Source organism: Anolis sagrei, chromosome 2 (assembly GCF_037176765.1).
Source record: "Anolis sagrei isolate rAnoSag1 chromosome 2, rAnoSag1.mat, whole genome shotgun sequence".
Classification (NCBI taxonomy): Eukaryota; Metazoa; Chordata; class Lepidosauria; order Squamata; family Dactyloidae; genus Anolis; species Anolis sagrei.
In genome coordinates this window covers 138,207,546-138,223,640 of record NC_090022.1, presented here as the reverse complement: position 1 = coordinate 138,223,640, position 16,095 = coordinate 138,207,546, and the positions used below count along the sequence as shown (strand labels likewise).

Below are 16,095 nucleotides of genomic sequence, written 5' to 3'. Positions count from 1 at the left end.
TACAGGCTTGTATTAATGTTGTGTCTTCAAGTAGTTTCTGACTAACAGCAAGTCTAAGGCTCTGTCAGAATGTTTTCATGTTTGGAGGGGCTTTGCCTTTCTCTGAGGCTGGGAGAGTGTCTCCAGAGTAATAATCCAGTGCCTAAACCACTACACTACGCTAGGTCTTGGACTCTTATTGTTGTTATGAATGAGAGACCTTCAAGCCAGCCTGTCACCAAACACCCTGCTCATGTAGTTTGTTCTCAGAGACAGATCTCATTGTCTATTACTACCTCATGTTAATAATACATATATAGATGATATCAGTAAGAAGCATACTACAGAAGTTTCCATGTAATGTCTCTCAGCCCTACAGTACATGGCACAGACAATCTAATTAATTGTGGAAGGCTTTCACGGCCAAAATCACTGAGGTGTTGTGTGTTTTCCAGACTGTATGGTTGTATTCTAGCAGCATTTTCTTCTGACATTCAATCTGCATCTGTGGCTGGCATCTTCAAGTATCCTTTCCATACAACCTGGAAACCACACATTCCAGTAATTAATTGTGATTGTGGGGATGTTGATATATTGTGGTTGTGGGGATGTAGGAATATAAATTAAGTTTTATTATTATTTATTATTATAACTCTCTTCTTGGTGCAGTTATCAGGCTTTAAATAAATATAAGGCGTTCAAGGAATCAACATGTATGGCATAGAAAGTACATACCTTTTCATTTTCAGGAGGCAAAACACTTCTTGGCTTTATTGATTTGTTCTAAAGCACTGAACCATATAGGCATGAAAATTAACAAGTGGATGGAGCCTGACTTTTTTCCCCTGCTGTCCAAAAATATAGGAGCTCTCTGGTTTTCATTCAGTTTCTCAGCATTTGAGTACAAGGAATGTGACAAGGAATGCAGTGACAAAACAGAAACTAGAAATATCTGAAAATCAAATTTTTTATTGTCCAGAAGGGAAAAAATTGTTTGTGTCTGCAGTCTCATAGATTTTGGTTCTGTACCATTTCAATGGTGCCCCCTTCTGGTTCAATGCGTGATCTTTCACTGATGTCCCCACATTGTAATATAAATAAGATTACTTTTCAGTCTAGATTGGCTGAGGAGGGCGAAGGGACTCATTGCAGACTTTGTTTACGCAAAGACAGATAGAAAAGGAATATCAACTGCACTGGGAAGCAAAGGACTGAGGAGTCCTGCTTGAGAGGTACAGCCATTCAGCACCATTTTAAGCAGCTCTGCGGAGAAAAAGATTAGTATGTGATTCTAATGTTCCTAAGGATCAAATGCTGACAAGTGTTGCTAAAGAAGAGCATGCAGCAGCAACTGATATATGAAGAAGTAAATGCCCAGCATAGTCTCATTTGACTTTATCTGTTGTGTCTTGGCAAACATTGGCACAAGTAAATAGTACTGCACTGATTGTACTGGTTGAGCATCCCTTATCTGGAATTCTGAAATCCAAAATACTCCAAAATCTAAAATTGTCCACATAGATTTCTGAGATAGAAAGCACCTTTGCTTTCTGATGGTTCAGTGTACACAGACTTTGTTTCGTGAACAGAAGCATTTAAAACGTACAATATTGCCCTCAGTGAATTGTATAAGGTGTATATGAAATGGTTACATGTTTAGACTTTAGTCCAGTCTCCACAATGTATCACTACACACACACCTACACACACACACAAATATAGATATTTCAAAATCTGAATAAATTCAAAATACCATACTTCTGATCCCAAGCTTTTTGAATAAGAGATACTCAGTCTGTATATGAATATTTGGGACTGTTTCATTATCTGGGCAGACTTCAAAAGGGAGCCTAGACAGACTAAGGATAGTCAATTTTATTGGGGGGGGGGGAGTTGAAGAAGGAAAACAATTTCTCCCATTTTCACTGGTTATACCCCCCCCCCCTTTTCCCATATGATAAACAATAGTTGTTTCGAGGACATCAACATGACTGGGGGGTATAACAGGAAAACAAATGGTTTAACTCCTTCAACCCACTTCCCCCTGTAATATGGACTATCCTTCTCTGTCTAGAGCTCCCGTGTGGCCTCTACCCAGGTAATGGAACAGTACCAAATATTCTACACCTTGAAGAATATTGTCTTTTGTCATTCAAGACAAAATATAAATGTAAAAGATGGTTTTCTGCCATCTGAAGAGACATTTTTAATAAGGGTTTAATATCTACACAGTTTGCTTTTATTTACTCTTATTGCCTCATGTATCACCCAAAATTAATGTCCAACATTGATAATATAAAGCCTGGCGTATTTCTTTTTACATCACCTCACTGCCTACCCATGTTTTTTTTTTCCTCAGAGCAAGACACATCTAGGTGAGAGCTATCAACATCCAGTATTAGAAAAAGTGCAGAGAAGGAAATATTAGTAGCTGTGGGAAACAAAGCAGCTAGTCAATCCATTCACACACACACATGCAACCCCCCTGCAATTTTATGTAGATATGCAACACCTACTTGTTGACATCTGTTCAGCTTGCCATGATGTGTTTAACAAAAGCTATGGGGGAAAAAGAAGATAATTGTTAAGATATTAAAATCATCCATCTTGTCATTTTGGTCCACTAGTTTCTTTTCAATATTGTGTTTTTAAACAACTGTCATACCTTCCAACATTGTTTCCCTCCATAATGATTTCTAGTTAGATCCTTGCTGGGGAACCATACTGTTGCCTTGTTAGAACTATCTGAATGGACCATTTTATTTATATTCTTATGGCAGCTAGTCTATATGAACCAAGCTTGGCTGAGTGAGGTTGCAACCCCAAGCTTTGTACCATGAAAAAACAGCAAATAGTTGTTTATTCCATCATCATCATCATAATCATCATTTGTGGGAGAGAAGTGTTTCTGGGTGTTTTTTATGTGTATTGATTAACCTTGGATATATATACACCAGTGTTTGCTAGTAGATTCCATGTCAGTGAGGCAGTGAATCCTCCCTGGGTTTTTCGTCCAGACATTAAAGTGTTCTCCAATGTGCTGAACCAAGGAGATTACGCACCTAATGATGGAACAGCCTATTTGACCCTCTCACCTTCATAATTAATGCAACCATTGGCATCTTCATGCCCAGCCAATAGGGTGTCCACTTCGTCTTCGGTCATTTTTTCACCTACAAAAATTAAAAAGGGGGAACTGCATAAAACCAGGGCCCGGTTCATGACATTCCAGTGGTTAAAAATAAATACTATTAAACACTTAACCAACAACATACAAAACATTATGATTAAAACATTTTGAAAGCACAACATCAAGTAGTAGGTAAAAGTAAAGGTTTTCCCCCAACATTAAGTCCAGTGATGTCTGCTTTGGGGGTTGGTCCTTTGGCCAGTGGTACAGCACACTAATAAAAGCAATTTTCTTGTTTAAAATATTTCTAATGACTTGTTGAACAAAACAAAAAGGTGTATTGTTAAACAGTGTTACTATCTTTCACTCCTTCCAGCTTGAAATGGCCAGTGCACATGTCATGCTTTGAGACTGAGTGATCTCATCCTTGGAAATGCATTCCTGCCTAGAAGAGTGGCTTAATCTCAAGGCATTTGCATACCACTTTTAAAACTATAAAGGCTACCTATAGACGCTGAGTGATCATATCCATAAAGTTGTAACCTAACTCATACAGAAATGTATACGAAATCATACTTTTGATTGCACAGGTTACAGTTTCTGTGGACAGCACCCAAAATCATAGAATCATAGAATCAAAGAGTTGGAAGAGACCTCATGGGCCATCCAGTCCAACCCCCTGCCAAGAAGCAGGAATATTGCATTCAAATCACCCCTGACAAATGGCCATCCAGCCTCTGCTTAAAAGCTTCCAAAGAAGGAGCCTCCACCACACTCCAAGGCAGAGAGTTCCACTGCTGAACGGCTCTCACAGTCAGGAAGTTCTTCCTAATGTTCAGATGGAATCTCCTCTCTTGTAGTTTGAAGCCATTGTTCCGCGTCCTAGTCTCCAAGGAAGCAGAAAACAAGCTTGCTCCCTCCTCCCTGTTGCTTCCTCTCACATATTTATACATGGCTATTATATCTCCTCTCAGCCTTCTCTTCTTCAGGCTAAACATGGCCAGTTCCCTAAGCCGCTCCTCATAGGGCTTGTTCTCCAGACCCTTGATCATTTTAGTCGCCCTCCTCTGGACACATTCCAGCTTGTCAATATCTCTCTTGAATTGTGGTGCCCAGAATTGGACACAATATTCCAGATGTGGTCTAACCAAAGCAGAATAGAGGGGTAGCATTACTTCCTTAGATCTAGACACTATGCTCCTATTGATGCAGGCCAAAATTCCATTGGCTTTTTTTGCTGCCACATCACATTGTTGGCTCATGTTTAACTTGTTGTCCACGAGGACTCCAAGATCTTTTTCACACGTACTGCTCTCGAGCCAGGCGTCCCCCATTCTGTATCTTTGCATTTCATTTTTTTCTGCCAAAGTGGAGTATCTTGCATTTGTCACTGTTGAACTTCATTTTGTTCGTTTTGGCCCATCTCTCTAATCTGTCAAGATCGTTTTGAATTCTGCTCCTGTCCTCTGGACTATTGGCTATCCCTCCCAATTTGGTGTCGTCTGCAAACTTGATGATCCTGCCTTCTAGCCCTTCATCTAAGTCATTAATAAAGATGTTGAACAGGACCGGGCCCAGGACGGAACCCTGCGGCACTCCGCTCGTCACTTCTTTCCAAGATGAAGAGGAAGCATTAGTGAGCACTCTCTGTGTTCGTCCACTTAACCAATTACAGACCCACCTCACCGTAGTTTTGCCATCACATGTAGTTTTGAAGTCTCTGACGTGTCATGTTTTTATTAGTGTGCTGGGCATGTATTTTTCCTTTTGTTAAAGTGTAGATTAGGAAATGCTAGGTTCAAAGATGAACTTGGGCAGCCATTTCTCAATCTGCTATCTAAAGCGGGGGGGGGGGGGGGGGGAATTATGTGACCCCATCCAGAGGTTGTTGAACTGGAACTCCCAAGCAGTATTACCAACTCTGGAGTTCCCATCTCCAGAGTAGGCACAGTGGGTTAAACCGCTGAGCTGCTGAACTTGCTGACTGAAAGGTTAGTGGTTCTAATCTGGGGAGTGGGATGAGCTCCTGCTGTTAGCCCCAGCTTCTGCCAACCTGGCAGTTTGAAAACATGCAAATGTGAGTAGATCAATACCTTCGGCGGGAAGGTAACAGTGCTCCATGCAGTCATGCTAGCCACATAACCTTGGAGGCGTCTATGGACAACGCCAGCTCTTCGGCTTAGAAATGGAGATGAGCATCACCCCCCAGAGTTGGACATGACTAGACTTCATGTCAAGGGGAAACCTTTACTTTCGCCTAGAGTAGAAATGGTCAGCAAAGCAATGTCTTCATCTTGTTGGCTTTTCACATTTTTGTTTAGATGTAAGCTGTAGCCATAGTTTTTCCAGAAGTGCAAACCTCTGCAGAGCCAGATTACAATAACCCTTTGTAGTCTCCTCCCCAAGCCATTAATGGGGAAGGAATATTGATCTATGGATGCTAAGATTTGGTCGGTAGCAAGATGGAATAAAGGATTAAAGGACTAATTCCATTCAGTTTACTTACAAAGAAAAACAAAATGTAAACGATAACTCAGTGCAATACTCTCTCCATTAGCTGTTTTAGTGGCTATCTAATTGGCATCAATTAAAGTGTGTAATTTGGGCAAGACTGTGTGTGGGAAGAAGGGGATCCTTTGAGGAGCTGTCTCTCTCCATTTTAACTGCATTCCAAATACTGCTCCTAATGCCAGGAAAATTTCCCTTTTTATTTGGCAAGGGTGGTGCTTACCGAGAGTGGCAAGGACGTGGCGCAGCTCTGCCCCCATGACGGTGCCATTCCCCTCTTTATCAAAGACCCTCAGTCCCTCCACGTAGTCTTCGAAGGTGCCTTGGTCTTTATTCTTGTCAACAGTCTGTAGCATGGGCAGGAACTCTTCAAACTCCACCCGTCTCGAATTCATCTCTGATTGCAGGGATGGGAAAAGACTGTCAGAAGGGGGAAACCAGGTCCAGTTCCAAACACTTCTTCAGACATTTCATATAGCATATATTCCCTAGTATAAGTTGAACTCATGTATGTCTAAGTCAAGGGCAAGTTTTGGGGCCAAACATATGGATTTTGATATAACCCATGGATATGCTGAGAGTCATGCTACCAGCATTTCCCCATTCAGGCATTCAGGGCCCTTTCACACAGCCATATAACCCAGAATCAGAATCATAGAATCAAGGAGTTGGAAGAGAGCTCATGGGCCATCCAGTCCAACCCCCTGCCAAGAAGCAGGAATATTGCATTCAAATCACCCCTGACAGATAGCCATCCAGCCCCTGTTTAAAAGCTTCCAAAGAAGGAGCCTCCACCACATTCTGGGGCAGAGAGTTCCACTGCTGAACGGCTCTCACAGTCAGGAAGTTCTTCCTCATGTTCAGATGGAATCTCCTCTCTTGTAGTTTGAAGCCATTGTTCCGTGTCCTAGTCTCCAAGGAAGCAGAAAACAAGCTTGCTCCCTCCTCCCTGTGGCTTCCTCTCACATATTTATACATGACTATCATATCTCCTCTCAGCCTTCTCTTCTTCAGGCTAAACATGCCCAGCTCCTTACGCCGCTCCTCATAGGGCTTGTTTTCCAGACCCTTGATCCTTTTAGTCGCCCTCCTCTGGACACATTCCAGCTTGTCAATATCTCTCTTGAATTGTGGTGCCCAGAATTGGACACAATATTCCAGGTGTGGTCTAACCAGAGCAGAATAGAGGGGTAGCATTACTTCCCTAGATCTAGACACTATGCTCCTATGAATGCAGGCCAAAATCCCATTGGCTTTTTTTGCAGCCACATCACATTGTTGGCTCACGTTTAACTTGTCCATGAGGACTCCAAGATCTTTTTCACACGTACTGCTCTCGAGCCAGGCATTGTCCCCCATTCTGTATCTTTGCATTTCGTTTTTCCTGCCAAAGTGGAGTATCTTGCATTTGTCACTGTTGAACTTCATTTTGTTAGTTTTGGCCCATCTCTCTAATCAGTCAAGACTGTTTTGAATCCTGCTCCTGTCCTCTGGAGTATTGGCTATCCCTCCCAATTTGGTGTCGTCTGCAAACTTAAGATCCTGCCTTCTAACCCTTCATCTAAGTCATTAATAAATATGTTGAACAGAATCCCACAATACCTGCTTTGAACTGGAATATATGGCAGTGTGGACTGACATATCCCAGTTCAAAGCAGATATGGTGGGATTTTCTGCCTTGTTATTCTGGGATATATAGCTGTGTGGAAGGGCCCTTTAAAATGCCAGATGTAATGCCATGGCGGTGAGAGAAAATAAGGTATCCATGCTTCTTTTAGCTTCTTCTGGAATGTACTAGGCTCTTGCTTTTGGTGACTCTGCTCAGAGAAAGAGGTCCCGTCCCCCCGCTCTCTCTCTCTATATGAGTTAATGTATATTAGTCACATTTACCCATGGATAAGTTGATCCAGGTTTTTTTACTAAAATTCTAGATTTACACATGAGTGTACAGAATACTGTATATCACACCACATTCTGAAACATCATAAATCTGTGTCCTCTTATTATGTGTTTTCTATGCAGGCAGAACTATTAAGTGAAGTGTTATTTTGCAACCTGAGGAATGTGAGATTTAAGGCTCCAGGGGAAAAGAAGAGGAAGAAGTTGGGAAAAGACAGGCAAGACTTTTTTTCAAAGATACCTTTGATCCAGCTGATCTTGTATAATGCAAATATAAAACTTATGCCATGTAAGGTGCATATTCATTCCACAGATGTTCTTGTTTCAGAAAAAACACAACCCCCGTCACTAGGTGCAGAGTGGTCCAGTCTTGCCCTCCTGACAGATGCTGTGTCTGCCCCGCCCTCCCCAATTCCCTTTTGATCATTCAACAATCCATGGTCACTATGCCTACTCAGTTGTCATTTCACTGGCTCTGATATATTAGGGTTTTGTATTCACTGAGATTTTTTGTATTGCTGAGCATTCTAGCTGGTATTGGCACTCATTAGTATTTGAAGCTTATTCCTGAACTTCAGAAATAGAATGAAATAAAGATTTGAATCCTTTGGGTACTATAGTAGACCCGTTGTAAATCTCACTGATTCAGTGGATTTCATCTAATTGAGACTACAAATAGGCTTGAGGGCATAAAGTTCAAGAACAATTTAAGCCCACCTACTAAAATTTAAGACCTGCGTGCTAAAGTACAGTTCCAATGATCAGGAATTGTGTCTTATATGCCTTGCACAGCTTCTAGCTTCTGTACCTACCCCTATAATTTTTCACATTTTTGATATTTGAATTCCAAATAATATAGAACCTTAAATTCCAGAAGCAACTAAATGATGTGAATATATATATATTCTCCAAAGTTCACTTAATTCACATCATTCAGTTTGTTGGGGTATAGCATAGCATGTTGTCAACTGATGTCATAATCCTCTCTTTCAAATCATGGCTTTGTGCTTTCTATATAGTTTGGCAAATATACATTGATTTTAGAGAAACCCATCAGGTTCAAGTATAATGTGGCTGTGCAGATCTATCTAAGGGTCTTGAAGATCTCCTGTCTTAGTTGCTTGCTCTGCACATGTTTTGTTTCCTTCGGTACCTTGAAAAATATGCTGATTTATGTAGATCAAGTGGATCTTAAAAGCACAACATCCTAAACTTGTGCTGTTGTTATTATTGGTCTAGTGGTCTGTCAAGGTCACATGCAATAATTCTAATTTGGCTTTGTACTTCTAGCTAGAGCCACAAAGTCTGATAGCTAACTCATGGCTGAATTTCCTGCTGTACAGTAAATGCCTTAAATTTGAAACCCAGTGCCCTCCTGTGGTTGTACTGAAAATTTTCTCTCTGTGTGTGATGACCATTGGGCAACTCACCATCGGGCTTGGGGTGTCCCAGGATTTTCATGATCTCAGCATTGGTGGGGTTTTGGCCCAGGGCTCTCATCACGTCTCCACATTGGCCCAGCTGGATTTTGCCATCACCGACCCGATCAAAGAGCCCAAAAGCCTCCTTGTAATCTAGGGAGATTAGATTGGACTTTTAATGTGGTTCTTTAGCGATGAGATCTTGAAATGAGAAATAACTGCAGAGCGCCAAGGGGTTTTCTGGAGATACAGTGAGGAGCTTATTTTTGCTGGCTGCCAACATCATGATTTACAGTATCCCAAGAAAAAGGACACCAAGAGCAGCAGGCATTAAAAAGGAGCAATGGAAGGTGGAGACCTATGTAGAGCAAGTTGTCCTTTTTTATAGCACTAAATATGGGGAATGGAAGAAAAAGGTGATATGGGGATACCACTGGTGACAATTATCTCCAATAAAATCTATTTCCAACTTTAGAAACAAAGAATTTATGGGAAGTAATAACAAAGGTGACAAACATTGAGATGTACACAATGTGGTTGCTTGGAAATTGATCCCTAAAACAGAGACTCAAATGAAAGTTACCCTCCAGGTTATGGAAAGCTCACACAATGGCTCCTGGACATATAGGTGCTTCCAGGTGGATGGTTCATGACTCCTCTTCACATGGGGCATTTTTGCCTCGTTTTGCCATTTTGTTGTATGGCAAGGATGGGGCCTGCCGTGTGCCATCACACAAAGCATGGCAGGCCCCGTCCACATTTCTCCCATGGAAGCATCGAAAGGCACTTCCTTCACCACTACAGTGAAGAAAGTGTAATTTGGGTACCTCCAATGGAGCAATCTGCTCTTATCTCCCCTTTTCCCTATTTGATGGGGGAAAGGGCAGTGGGGCAATGTGTGTTGCTACCCTTATTCCCATCAGATGGGGACAGTGACATCCTGCCCCCACCATGTAAAGGGAGAAGGAAAGAGGGTGCGCAGAGTGCCACAAGCCACCCCACACACCTTCCCATTTGCTGGCAATAGTCACATAACAGGTAATGAATTACTTACCCTCTAACTGCTCCTTAGTGAATTCAATCTGAAAAGAGGAAAGGAAAGTGATTTAAATTAATGTCATTCACCAGTGATAATTCTTAAGATGGAGAGACAAAGTAAGTTGAGAAAAGATTATTTGGTTTTGAAATAACAAACTGTAGGACCCATAAGCCTCTTTTGTCAGAGATGAAATGAATGCAGCCATTGGGGACATTAAGGCTGGGTCTACACTGCCCCTATATCCCAGGATCGGATCCCAGATTATCTGTCAGTGGGGTAGTACAAATATACCCTTTTCATTTACAGGAGTCAGCAACAATGCATTATGAGCTAGTCAAAACCGTTTTGCATACTTAAGAATTCCAGGTAGACATAGGATGCGTCTACATTGTAGAATTAATGCAGTTTGACACCACTTTAACTGCCGTATCCTTTTGCAAGGCCTTCAACCACCTCTGCCAAAGAGAGCTGGTAGCTCACTCAACTACAACCCCCATGACACCATAGCATTGGGTCATAGCAGTCAAACTGGTGTCAAACATTATTCCTTCTACAGTATAGATGTACCCATAAACATACAGGGCCAATCCCACTGTTAGGGGAGTTATGCAGAATATTTGTCTGTGAAGAAAAGAATAGCAAAGTGTTCTTCATTTTTAATGGCATTGTTTTACTGCTGTGGAGGGTACCGGAAGGATTTTCTCCCTCACACACTGAATAACGTGACTGGTCTTAGGTACCTTGTCCTTTGAATTCAGTGGATGGGAAACCATTTCCTGGCAGCAAAATGTCTTGGACCAGTGCTGAGGAGGTCCATGTGAATGTGTTATTTCACTCTTGCAATCACCTTGGAGTAATGCTGACTTTGATTGGACTATGGAAGGCTTCTTCAGTCTTGTGACTGGAAAGTAGACATGTTGGTGGCACCAGGGTGATATTGCCAGTTGGATGATAATGCCAGTTCAGCAGGGGGTTTCTACCACCGGCATCTAGATCAGGTTTAAATAGGAACTTGCTTTTTCGTCTCTTTGATCATTCTCCTTATTGGATCCTTTATCTCACTGTTTCAGGCATCCTGCAGCATTAGGAGGATGCGGCTGATGATTGAACGCCCCAATCCTGCCGCAACTTGATCCTCCCAGTCTCAGAAGGTGGCATCCCAGCAAAGCTGAGCCACGGAGGTGGCATTGAAATAACTGTTCCCTATAAAAAGTAGTATATTCTAATCCTACCCCCTGCTTGGAGCCACCTGTCCCTGTCCTGACTTTCTGAGAATGCAGGACAAATACCAGGCTTAGACCTGTCGTGAAAATAACAGCAGCCCTTTCAGGGGCTAAATTTATCTTTTCCCTCTAACCTGCTAACCTTCACTAGCTGTCCTTCCCAGTCGCCATTGTTAACACAAAAATCTCTGTTAAGAAGGGGACTGAAACTGGTTTTCTTTCTTGGCAGTTCTTAAAACAACTACAGCTACCATAATATGAATCAAAGTAGTAGTCCTGGCTTTCCATGAAGCACTGAATTAATATGGCCTTGAGGTATAAGATGGTGCTGAAATTAGGAAAATGGGACCTCAAAGATCCACGCTCTTGTCTAGGCGACTAAGCTCAGAGGTTCTTGATTTGCGTTACTGGATTGCTCAGACATTTAAAATGCATTAACTGCATATTATAAAATGTACACCTGCTTGGCAAAGCTGTATTTCTGTACTTGTTGTGTTTCTGGCATGTGGTGACCCTAAGGCAACCCCATCACAAGGCTTTCTTGGCAAGATTTGTTCAGAGGGTGTTTGCCCTTGCCTTCCTCTGAGGATGAGAAAATATGGCTTTCCCAAAGTACCTCGTTAGGAGTTAGTAACAAACCAGGGGGTCAAACCCTGCTGTCCAAGTCCTAGTCCAGTGGTCAAACCACAACACGCTGTTGGCCTTCTGTACTATCCCTCTGAAAATCTTGGCACTCAATTAAAAACACAAATTTTCCAAGCTGCGCAGAGGTTCTGTCAGGAAAAATATGTGGTAATGCAATGTTCTTCACCTACTGATTTTTACACAACTATTTCTACTAATTCTGTTTATTGTGGAGGTGGTTGAACTCAAGTCTGGGAAACTGACTCAATATCAGCAAACATCAGCTTAAAACATGGGAAAGAAGAAGGGCAGTAGAGTTCACTATTCTGTTTCCAACACTGGTGATCTTAGGTACCTTGTCCTTTGAATTCACACAAAACATGGCATGGTAGTTATAGTTGGTAGCCTTGTGTTTCTGCTGCCACTACTAAAAGTGCAGAGCAGAACTTGGAAAATTATTTTTTCCCTATAGTTCCCCGAATAATTCAACCATCGTGATCTTCAAAGTAGTTCAGAGTAAATGGCAGACTTGGTATCCCCCAAATTCTAAGGCAATAACTTATAAACATGTGTTCAACTCAGTGGGGCCGACAAAGACTTACCTGATTTGAAAACATTCTCATTATCGGGTTGTTGTAGATTTTTCGGGCTATATCGCCATGTTCTAGAAGCATTCTCTCCTGATGTTTCACCTTCATCTATGGCAGGCACCCTCAGAGGTTGTGAGGTCACTAACTGTGCTAAACCATAAATACCTATTTGGAAATGCTACAGCAAACTGCTGCTACAGTAAAACTCGGGGAGATGAGCTATCATCTCTGAAGAGGACCACATAAAATGTCATTCAACCCTGCAAAACTAAATGTTCTCTTCAGGCATCATACCCGAAGAAGCTCGTCCAAAGGTTTCAAAGCTTGCAGCACTTTTGATTATTTCTAGTCAGAAAGACCAACATTTTAACATTTTGATTCAGCTAGAGTTCATTTAATGTATTTAAAAAATATACTCTCATGAAATGCACTGATTACAGAGAATTCAGTAAGGGAACTTCAAGAAATTGTAGATGTGTGCTGGATTCATTGAGGGATTTAACTGCGAGTGGGGTGGAGAGATGCTGAGTTTGGTGGGATGTGATCACAAGAATTTTGTACAGTAAGGGATTTGCCTGCTTTTTGTGAGTCCTGCACCTTTGAGGGTTTTCTGGAGGTCAGCTATATAAATCGGTGCACACATATGCATGCATACAAACCCAGACATGTTAACTTGCCAAGATTTTCTCATTCTGCTGCCAATCGATTAAAAAAACCTGATATGTATTATTACAACGTAGAGGATGACTTGCCCTTTCTTTGCCTATTCTCATTCATTCACTTCACTCTCTCTGTATAAGAGGCTTTGAATAGCCAAAGAGGTGTAGTGGTTTTTAAATTGGATGAGGAATTTGAGAAGCTAGGGATTAAATCCCCACTTGGCCATGTAAACCCATGTAAACCAAGTTGCACACTCTCAGCCTTAGAGGAAGGCAAAACTCTTCTGAGCAAATCTTGTCCAGGAAACCCTGTGAAATATTTGCCATAGGTCAGAAATAATTTAAAAGCACCCAACAACAACAAAGCTACATTAAATGTATGAGGGTATGTCTATGCACTGTGTTTGTAAGAAGCCCTCATTTTAAAGGATTGTCAAAGGATGGGAAAACTAAATTGCCCTCCTCCCTGCAATTAAGCAAAACTACCAATGCTGAGTTTGTTGACCAAAAGGTCGCAGGTTTGAATCCGGGGAGCAGCATGAGCTTCCGCTGTCAGCCTCAGCTTCTGCCAACCTAGCAGTTCAAAAACATGCAAATGTAAGTAGATCAATATGTACTGCTCTGGCAGGAAGGTAATGGTGCTTCATGCAGTAATGCCAGCCACATGACCTTGGAGGTGTCTACGGACAACACTGGCTCTTTGGCTTAGAAATGGAGATGAGCACCACACCCCAGAGTTGGACACGACTGGACTTAATGTCAGGGGACAACCTTTACTTTTACCTTACCAATGCTTAGGACTCCACTGTATAAACCTTAGGCACACCTAATAATAGGAAACTACTCCTTGATCAAGAGAGATAACAGTCTGGCCTACAAATGTGGAGCTGCAACTCCCAGCATTCATCAACATGGGCTATGTTGGCTAGGTCAGCTGGGAATTGTAACCCACCAACATTTAGAAGATAAATGAATGGCATTTCCAGCATTATACCCAAAGCAAAGAATTGAGATCCTAGTTGCCTATTTCCCCACTCAAATTCACTTCCCTGCAAGGGTATATCTATAGAGGGAGGGAAATGAAGGCTTTGCCCCTGGATAGGAATTCTGCCCCCAAAATTAAATGTTCTTTCAACCCCCAATTTGCTAGAATTGCAGAGAATGGCATAATCTAGAACTCTGACACTTTCTGTGTTTATATTTCCCTTGGCCCTTTTCTAAAGGATGTCTAAACTGAATTTTTAAGTGCTCATTGGAGGATTTATTGCAATGCTAAAAATTTGGGAACTGAAAGAAAACATAGTCGGAGTCTGTGCAAAATGATGGAAGAATGTCCCTTTATGGCGCAGCTCCCCTTGTAAGAGAAGAAACAGTTGCCTGCCCTACTTCTTTTCCATACTCACCACCACTTTGGAGAGGTCAATTGGAGGCTCTTTGGGCTTCTCTGATGCTGGTCCCATGTCTGGCGTTTTGCCTTTAGTGGCTGGGGCTGCTGGCTTGGCTGCTGGCTTGGCTGGTGGGGCTGCTGGCCGCTTCACTGGGGCATCCTTCTTGGGCGGCATGTTAGCTGGCTTTTCACCTACCAGGAGAGTGGAGGGGCAGCCTCAGCAGCACATGGAGGCAGGATCCCTGGCTCCGGGGGCTGCCTTTGCCCTGTTGCAGTTTAAATAGCTTGGTTAGATGCTGTGTGATGTCAACCCAAGAGGAGTAGCTGGGCATGGGGTGGAGACAAGTCTAAAAATGGGAGCATCAGTCACCTTCATCAGTGCCGACTCCTCCCTCCATTCGGTACTGAGAGGTCTCAGAGGGCTTTGCTATGGCTCAAGCATCCTCTTTGGCATAGCCAGGCCTTCAACTTGTCTTTGTTGCATGAGACCAGGCAATTCTTTGCAAATCCACTGGCCCTCTGTAGCAATCATATGGGTTAGTAGAAAGCTAATAGGGCTGGGTGTATTGGCTTGTGAAAGTGGCCCCCAGGTCTGGATTAAATGATATTCAAAGACTGCGAAAACAGAGTACCCAAAGTATAATGTGAGGTGGGAGGAATGGGAATGAATGCACGTCTCTATCATAACATCCTTATCTAGGACTTTCGTCTACTTGTCTTGGGCTCTTTCAGATCTTGGCAACAAAAAATATGCAGGCTCCTGCTTTGTCCTCAGATTGGAAACAACAGCAACATAGCCGAAGGACATTTAAAATGCAGCCTAACAACACAATATTTTCTGCTCTAGAATTGGGGCAAAAGTGGGGGGGGGGGGAAATTGGTTGGTTTGAGTAGAGACAATTTATCATAAAAAGAAAGAATGCTTCACAGAAACAGGAAACACTTATTTATATCTGTGTGAAGTAAAATATGTGTTTTTAGGAAGGTCGCAGAAGGGAAGACAAGGACGTCTTGTGTTTGGCTGGAGAAAATAGTTCTTCCCTTTTGCTATATTTTTTCTGCAGTTGCATCACTTCAGTTTGGGAAATTTGGGAGGAAAGGGGACTGGAAACTATTTGAAGGCACACTATAACAACAAATCATCGTGTAGATATTTCTTAATGCATAATCCTGTGCCTTATGTCACATCCTCTTCTGTAGAGGAGTTACGCATCTCTGAAGAGGCTTCTGTGACAATAACAGACATTCAAGGATTAATCTTGTTTAAGAGCATTTATTACTACATAGGTAAAGGTTTCCCCTGACATTAAGTCTAGTCGTGTCTGACTTTGGGGGCAAGATGCTCATCTCCATTTCTAAGCTGAAGAGCCGGCATTGTCTGTAGACACCTCCAAGGTCATGTGGCCAGCATGACGGCATGGAGTGCTGTTAACTTCCCACAAAAGTGGTACCTATTGATCTATTCACCTTTGCTTGTTTTCGAACTGCTAAGTTGGCAGAAGCTGGGGCTAACAGTGGGAGCTCATCCTGCTCCTCAGATTCAAACCTCCAACCTTTTGGTCATCAAGTTCAGCAGCTCAGCGGTTTAACCACCAGGGGGCTTTATTACTACATAAGCAATATACATATTCGCAAT

The 16,095-nt window shown here is 42.2% G+C and overlaps 1 pseudogene; it reads right to left on the bottom strand.

Annotated features, from left to right (window-relative positions):
- Window positions 1–928: 928 nt before the first annotated feature.
- LOC132768329 (myosin light polypeptide 6-like) lies at window positions 929–15,112 on the bottom strand (annotated as a pseudogene).
- Window positions 15,113–16,095: the final 983 nt, after the last annotated feature.